The following is a 7434-nucleotide window of genomic DNA, read 5'->3' as shown; positions in this document are numbered from 1 at the left end:
TTCTCGTGAGGACAGAATGCTGAAGGGTCTAAACAGCACACAACATGGGGCCAGAACTGAACTTCCAGCCTTAGCTAACGAGAAAAGCGAGGAAACCTTATTCCAGCCAACCCAGACTGGGCTTCAGGGGGTCCTTCAAGGTAATCTGTGGGAATCCAGGCTCCACTCCATGGCCCTTTCTCAGGCCAGTCACCCGTAGTTTCTCCTGGAGAGGACAGCATGGAACAATGCTTCTGGAGAGGCAACCAAAGCAGAGACTCAGCCGGGAGAGATTCGAGGGCACCCTGTCATCTCCATTTCCGTGGATTTCTGCTTCATTCCAACAGTGACCAGACATTCTTTCTGGATATACTTTCCTCTCTGCTCACCGATCATCTAATTCCTGCAGGATGGAAGAAAGATTGGGGTTCACTGCATCCTTACACCACAGGTACTCAGCTCCACATAAGACTGGACCCTGTCACTCGCCTCATGGTCATTAGCAGCCATTGATGCATTCCATTTCCTCAAGAAGCACCTGATGAGATGGTAAAGTCAACACAACCCCCTTAAGAGGAGCTGGAGAGGGCCAGAGAGATATTTCTAGGGTTCTAATGGCTGTGGGGAGCCCATAGGCTGTACAAGGCAAGGCCCTTAAGTGTCCCATCCCTGGGCAGAGGCACAAGTAAGCCCTGAGTGCTGCTGGGGGGGGCGTGGGGCTCAAACTGAAATATTAAAGTGGGGGAGAGCTGGTGAGGCATCCAATGACAAGGACAAACATGCTTTCTCCCCAATGCCCCCTTTCCCTGGAGGCCCGACCCCGCCCAATGTGGCTAAGGGTTTTGGAAAGGACTCTCTGGGACATTGCCACATGCTGGGCAAATTGCCCCCCATTGAAGGCTGACACCCACAGAAGCAAAGAGAAATGAGAAGCTGACACTACAGGTGCCAGCCCGGGCCCTAGTTAGCCAAAGGATGAGTTCTAGTACCCCCAATAGGCCCTCCACCAGTACCGCTTCCCGAAGTACCCACAGGGAGTCCCTGCTCAGCATTGCTCCTGGAAAGTGGGCAAGTGGGGAGATGGGGGGGTGCACCTCTCCTAGCTCCTGTTTATTTGCCACCTGGGTGTGTGGCAAGTTTTTCCAAACCCGGGTTTGCATCCCTAAATCTTTGTTCTGAAAAGGTCTTCACTGGGGTGTTTTAGGGGGGACCCATTCGAGAGATGGGGCTCAGGAATGAAGTGCAGGGACTTTGAGGTGCTCCCTGCACCCTTATCCTTGCACAGTCTTGCACAACCATCTCAGCTCCAGCCATCAGAGCTCTGACCTCCAGACCATGAGGCTGCTACATCCTGCAGCTCCTTGGGGGCTCCAACTCCTGGGAGGATGTACTGTGCAGTAAGCCTAGTACCTAAAAGTAACTGAGGAAAGGGACAGGAGTTGACAGAGCAGTCATCTCCATAGTCTCTGTTCTTGGTGGAGGACTGTTTAGGTGCCAACCATCAGTGAAACGTGAGCTCCTACCAGGACCCTTTTACTGCAACTAGACAGAGCCCAAGTCCGAAGCCAGGTCACTGCCCACCTGGACCTGTTCTGGATGCCCTGGGGAAGAATCTCAGATCCACACCAGAACACACTGACATCCTCACCACTCTGCTCCCCAGAGCAGCTGCAAACCTTCCTTCTCGGAAAATTGGGTCTGTGGGAAGGACTTGACCTCAGGCACCCCAAACTCAGTGCTACCAGCCTGAACCAAGCAGTGTGGCCCATGGCCATTTCACAGCTGACCCTTTTGCTTCCTCAGGGCAGCCAGTTCCTTCCTACCCAGAGCTGCAGCCAGTGCTGGATTTCTCTCAAAGCTATCTCAGATCCTGAGCACAGGGTATGACAAGAAAATGCATTACCAGCACCAAGAATAAGTCAGAAAGAGACTCGGTGGGAATGACCAGCAATAATGAGAGGCGTCTCTCAAGAACATGCCTTTGGCTCAGGGCTCGGGGTGAAACTGACTTGTCACGTCAGTTCGGCTCCAGGTCACCCCTGAGAGCACAGGCTCCAGAGAGGACATTTGTTTATGAGCAGTTTTATGAGCAGTTCTGCCTCCTGACCCCCACCCTCCAGCCAGCCCCCAACCCCAGATTTTCAGGACATTCTTACTCTCAGAATAAAGGTATGCCAGAAGGTTCTAGAGCAAGGCATCTTGCTTATAGCAAGTAACTTCAGAGCACAGAGCTGGGCTAAGTTAAAAATGTCTCCAACCTTGGGTGATGTCCCCTCAATTACAGATCTGGTCTCACTGAGTCCATCCATCAAGAGAAGCAGGGGCCACTCAGTGACTAGCTCTCAAAGAAACTAAAGGGCCTCCATCAAGAGATAAGGTCAAGGGAGCTATTGAGAGGCTCTGTCTGAAGATAATGTGTTGGGCTTGTGTCCACCTTAACACGCACACACACAAGTAACAAACATTCTGCACAGAGCTGGCTACAACTGGCTACGGGCTCCAACAGACAATGCATGAGGCAGATCAGGTGAAGGAAATGCCCAAAGGCCTGCAAGTCCAAGTGTGGAGGGCAACAGGGGAGCCCGGGACTTGGTGGTCCTACCCACGACTGAGTCCGATTGCCTCTTCGTGAGCTCAGCTGGACCACGCTACAGAGAGCAGAGGTGCTGTGCTCATGGCCCATCCCCTCCCCAGGCTGTGCAGAGCTGGTGCAGATAGAGATGGTGTGGTTTAGGCCCTGAGACTTGCCAACATTGCTCTGGCAACCAGAAACAAAGGGGACTTCAGAGCAAGATTACAGTAACAGCTGAACCGGGACTACTTCAGGGCCTCAGAAGAGGGAGCACAGTCCCATTCCTACCCAGACACACAGTGCTGTGCACTTTCGAGAACCTGCAACTGTCACAACCTGTAACGGTCAGAACATACTGAGAGATACTACAGCTCTGGGGCAGATGGGGGGCACTGCCTTTCCCCTTGGGGTGTGGAGATGACTGTGGGTCACAATCTGGGCTGCCATAGGTCCAATCCACACTGAGGGTGGCAGCAGAAATTCCAAGCAGGGTTGAGAGAATTTGGACCTGGATTTCTGCTCAGTTTTTACCAAGGGCCCAAACACCTCGGGACCTGCATTCTCAGCCTTGGGGGCACAAAGAGGAGCCCGGTACTCAGGTGCGGGGTCCTTGCCTCACCCCCCAGCACTGCACCCAAGACTCAGCTCTCCTAGTGGTGGCCTCACACCTCTGAGCCACTCAGTGTGACCCCAACCAATGCACCCTCTCTGTCGCAGCCTCTCTAGCATCAGGGGTTGACACTCCAGAATCCACACCTGTCCCAGCCCCTGTGGGAGTCTTCCATACCATGTCCACTCCCACGTCCCAGGGCCCCTGGGCCCAGGAATAGGGCACGGATTCCAACTTCCTTCTCAGCTCAGGGTGTACTCAAGGTACAGTCCTGCCCCCCACCCCAGTCTTCCTCTCTAGTCCTTTGCATCCTGCCCATGTTCAGGGAGTCACAGTCCACCCAAGATCCTAAAGGCCACGCAGCTAAAGGGAGAGGATCAGTCTATAAGCTCCAACCCGAGAAGAGCTCCTGACCATGTGGCCGTCATCTGCTCTCCCCACAGGGCAGAAACCACAGTAACTGGCTCCTGGTCGGAATGCAGGGACCATTCAAGAGCTTCCGAGAGCACAGAACCACCGCAGCACAGAATAGGCAGAGGGGGCAGAGACCATGAGGCTACTCGGAAGACCCATTGCACTCGAGGCCGCTGACTCTGAACACAGCCGTGCCCTCAGGAGGAAAGAATGACTCCCAGAAGAGAAGTTCTCCCTCTGGCTCGAGAAGATGCTGGGGAAAGCATGCCAGGTTCCTGGGACCTGGTGGGGGCCGGACACATGGGGCAGAAAGTGTGAGAGATGGCAATGACAGTTGCCACTGACACACAGAGCCTTTGTCCACTGACTCCAAAGCAGCCAGAGACCTGTCCCCCAGCTATTGTGAAGGCTTCCCCGGAGCCTCCCCAGCCGGGAAGTACTGCAGAAGCCCCCAGGCTCCACATCTATGTCAAGTTCCTAGGGAACTCCTGGCTGAGTTTGCTCTGTCTCCCTCGCCCTGTGGGAGCTCCCGGGTCTGGGCTGCTGTGCTCTTCAGGGATTCTCATGTCCATCCTACAGCTGCCCGGCCACTATGGGCCAGAGACCGCACACTGGGTACCCAGAGTCCAGGCAGACGTTCTGGCCCGGCTTGGGCAATGGTGTCTGTGGGTCTGGCTCTTGGTAAGCGAGTTCATTCATTGTCTAGAGTCGAACACAGCTGAACACGCAAACATTGGGGGCCGCAAGAGGAAGCAGAGATGACAGCAGAAGTCCCACTCCCACCCACAGGCATGGGCATTCACTTTCAAGAACCCTCAGTTGTCACAATTGCTCTGTGGACAGTCACAGCCTACTGACACTGTCACAATCACTGACCACTGGGGCAGGGGGGTGGGCACAGCTCAGATGTATTTCTCATGAGAAGTGGGGATGGTGTGGGTCACATACAGGACATGCCAGAGCCACACTGGCTGTGGCACCAGATTCCAAAGCAGGGCTGTGAGAATTGCCCTTGACCTGTGCTCAAGGTCACCTGCCTTAGAGGGAAGCCCAATTATCCTCTCCCCAGTCACCAAAGGCTACCCTGGAAGCGCTTCTGGCAACCATCCACCCTCATCTGGAACCTTCATTCCCTGAGAAAATCCCCAACAGCTTCCAAGGAGGAGCAACCTTCCCATTGGTGTCTGAAGACCACTCCCTACCATCCCCGTGAGTCACCTTCATCCACGGCCACCTCCCTGCTCGGTGGCACCCAGGAACTGTGGGTCATACTAGCAGCAGAGAGCTGAACATAGGAGGAAGCTCTGGGGAAGGCACCAATGACGTGACGCTCAAGAAAGACACAGAAATGCTGCTTTGGTTCTGCCAATTCTGGCGAGTCCTCAGAGTGAGACTTTGATGAGTCAGTCACATTGGAAGGAGCTGGGGGGTGACTTGAAGACAGTTGTGCTGAAGGGTCTCTTGGGTTCTGTTTCCACCAAGGCTCTGCGGTCACCAGAGAGGAAAATAGAGCAGAGACTTCCCTATCTACTGGGCTCCTGAACAACCTGGACACCCCTTTCAGAATCCTTGAAGCAAGCCTTGTCCCCATGGCCTGTGGGCACAGTCTCTCAGAAATCTAGGTGAGAGCATCCAGAGCAGTACAAGGATTCTGAAGCGGAAATAGCCACATGTAACTGCACAGTGTCAATATGTTTGACACACATGTCTGTGGGGCTATCAAGTGGAACACCCCAAGATTTAGGCAATGGGTGCTTAGCCTGGGCTCCTAGATAGAGAATTTGGAATGACAAGAGGCTGGTCTCTCTCCTGCCTCTGCCCCGAAGCCAATTTCTGGCAGCTTAAGGAAGACTTCCTGGTGGAGGTGGTTCTAAAGGTCAGGGGTAATTCTAGGAGAGCATTCAAACTGGGAACTCCCTACTGAGGTCAACTGGGAGGGTCTCAGCCTTTGACTAGTGAGACAGGAGGGTCATTGTCAAGGTCCCTTCCTCAGTACAAGCAGCAAGTCAGCCCATAGCAGTGGGTATGGGGGCTCCGTAGTCCCGCGAGTGAGCGGATTTGGTGAGAATCTCCCCAGTCATGATGATGCACATACATGCTACTTTTGCTTCCAAAAAGATCCATGGGATTGTTAGGACTGAATACCAGGATGAATCATTGACCAGAAGAATCATTAACTCCACTGGAGGAAACAAACCTGGCCATAGTTCTGAAGTGCCAAGGGGTGGCCCAGGGGGACAGCACTCTTGTAAGCCCCTTGATAGCTCCCCCTAAACCCACTGCTCTTGGATGCACCCCTCAACACACACAAACGCAGAGGGAAGGCAAGGACCACGGGTCAGTGCCACTACCAGAAGAGGCTCCCCCACTGAGCTCCTCTGCTTTCCCTGTTAGGGCCCACGTGCTCATGTGTCACAATGAAAAAGACTCATGCTGTGCATGGAACAGTGCGTACTCCAACATAATTTTGTTGAAAGAAAAGCAACTTAGAGCCTTGGAGTCTTGCTTCTGAGCTCGTACACCACGACACTCGAGCCAGTTCCACATCAGTCAAAGGACCAAGGAACGGGGGTGACTCTCAACTCAGTAAGAACCAACAGCAGCTCAGCCAGACGTGGACTGGAAAGCAACATACAGCTCCCTTAGCAAAAATGCACCAGGCTTGTTAGATCCCTCTGGAGCCAGGGAACTCGGCGGGTGACACTAGGGTTACTGGTATCCCAGAATTTGGCCAATGTCCTGGTCAGTGCCTTGAGGAGTCAGAGGACGGTGTGGCCAGGGACCAACGCTGTCACCAGTTCCATCCTTGTTCTGTCTCCTATGCTCATTTGCTGCCTGGCCAAAAAACGAGAGGCCACCTGCTTCCTGCATTGAAACAAACTTCCCCTGAACTCCGCTGATATGCGATCATCCTGCTGAAGAATGGTTGCTCTGGCATGGATGATCTCAACCCCCTCACCTCCCCAACACAACTTTGGATAAAGAACTCAAAAGAGACCCGTGCCCGAGGGAAACCCCTAAGGTCCACACTCCTAAGATCCAGGTCTGTGGCATCCTCCCTGCTCTCATGTCCGGAACAGAGATTTGAGTCCACAGGAAGGCCTGAGTGGGCCGGGCTGCAGGAGCACTCCGAGGTGAGCTAGTCGGGTTCTCCAAACGCCTTCTTGCATCTCGTTGGGAGACACAGTTGGACAAAAGCCAGCCTGCCACTCCATGGAAGGGTGACCGAGGCACAGTCTCTGCGCCGCAGGGATATGGATAGGGGACTGGGAGGGGACAGAGCACCCTGAGGGCAGCACCCACGAAGTGAGGCCATTCTTGGTGCTTGCAGCTGGCAAAGCTTTTCATGCAAGACCACGCTCCAGGGTGGCTGCTCTTTGCTTTGCCCCACTCCTGACCCCTTAGGGTGACCTACTGAGATAAGAGCCTTGTGCCCTAACAGGACTGGGGCACCCCACAGACACAGGTATCAGCAATTTGGACCTGAGTTCCTGCTTTTTTACCAGAAGCCCAAGCACCTTGGGACCTGCATTCTCAGCCTCGGGGCCACAAGCAGGAGTCCAGTACTCAGGGGTGGGGTCTTGCTTCACCCACTCAAGGCCCTGAGTTCAATGTCTACCCCATGCAGTCCCTCTAGCACTGCATCCCGAGACTGCTTTCCTAGTGGCATCCTCGGGCCCCTGAGCAACCCGCTGTGACCCCTGTAAAACAGGAACCCACTGGCCAATGCACCCTCACTTGCTCTAGCATATCAGCTGTTTGGTTCACACTCCAATTCCACACCTATCCCAGCCCCTGTGAGAGAGTCTTTGACATTGTGTCTCCACTCCCCGCCCCTGGGACCCGTGGGCTCAGGGAA

This window comes from Sorex araneus, chromosome 5 (genome assembly GCF_027595985.1).
Source record: "Sorex araneus isolate mSorAra2 chromosome 5, mSorAra2.pri, whole genome shotgun sequence".
Lineage (NCBI taxonomy): Eukaryota > Metazoa > Chordata > Mammalia > Eulipotyphla > Soricidae > Sorex > Sorex araneus.
The sequence above is the reverse complement of the archived record's forward strand: the minus strand, read 5'-3'. Positions refer to the sequence as shown.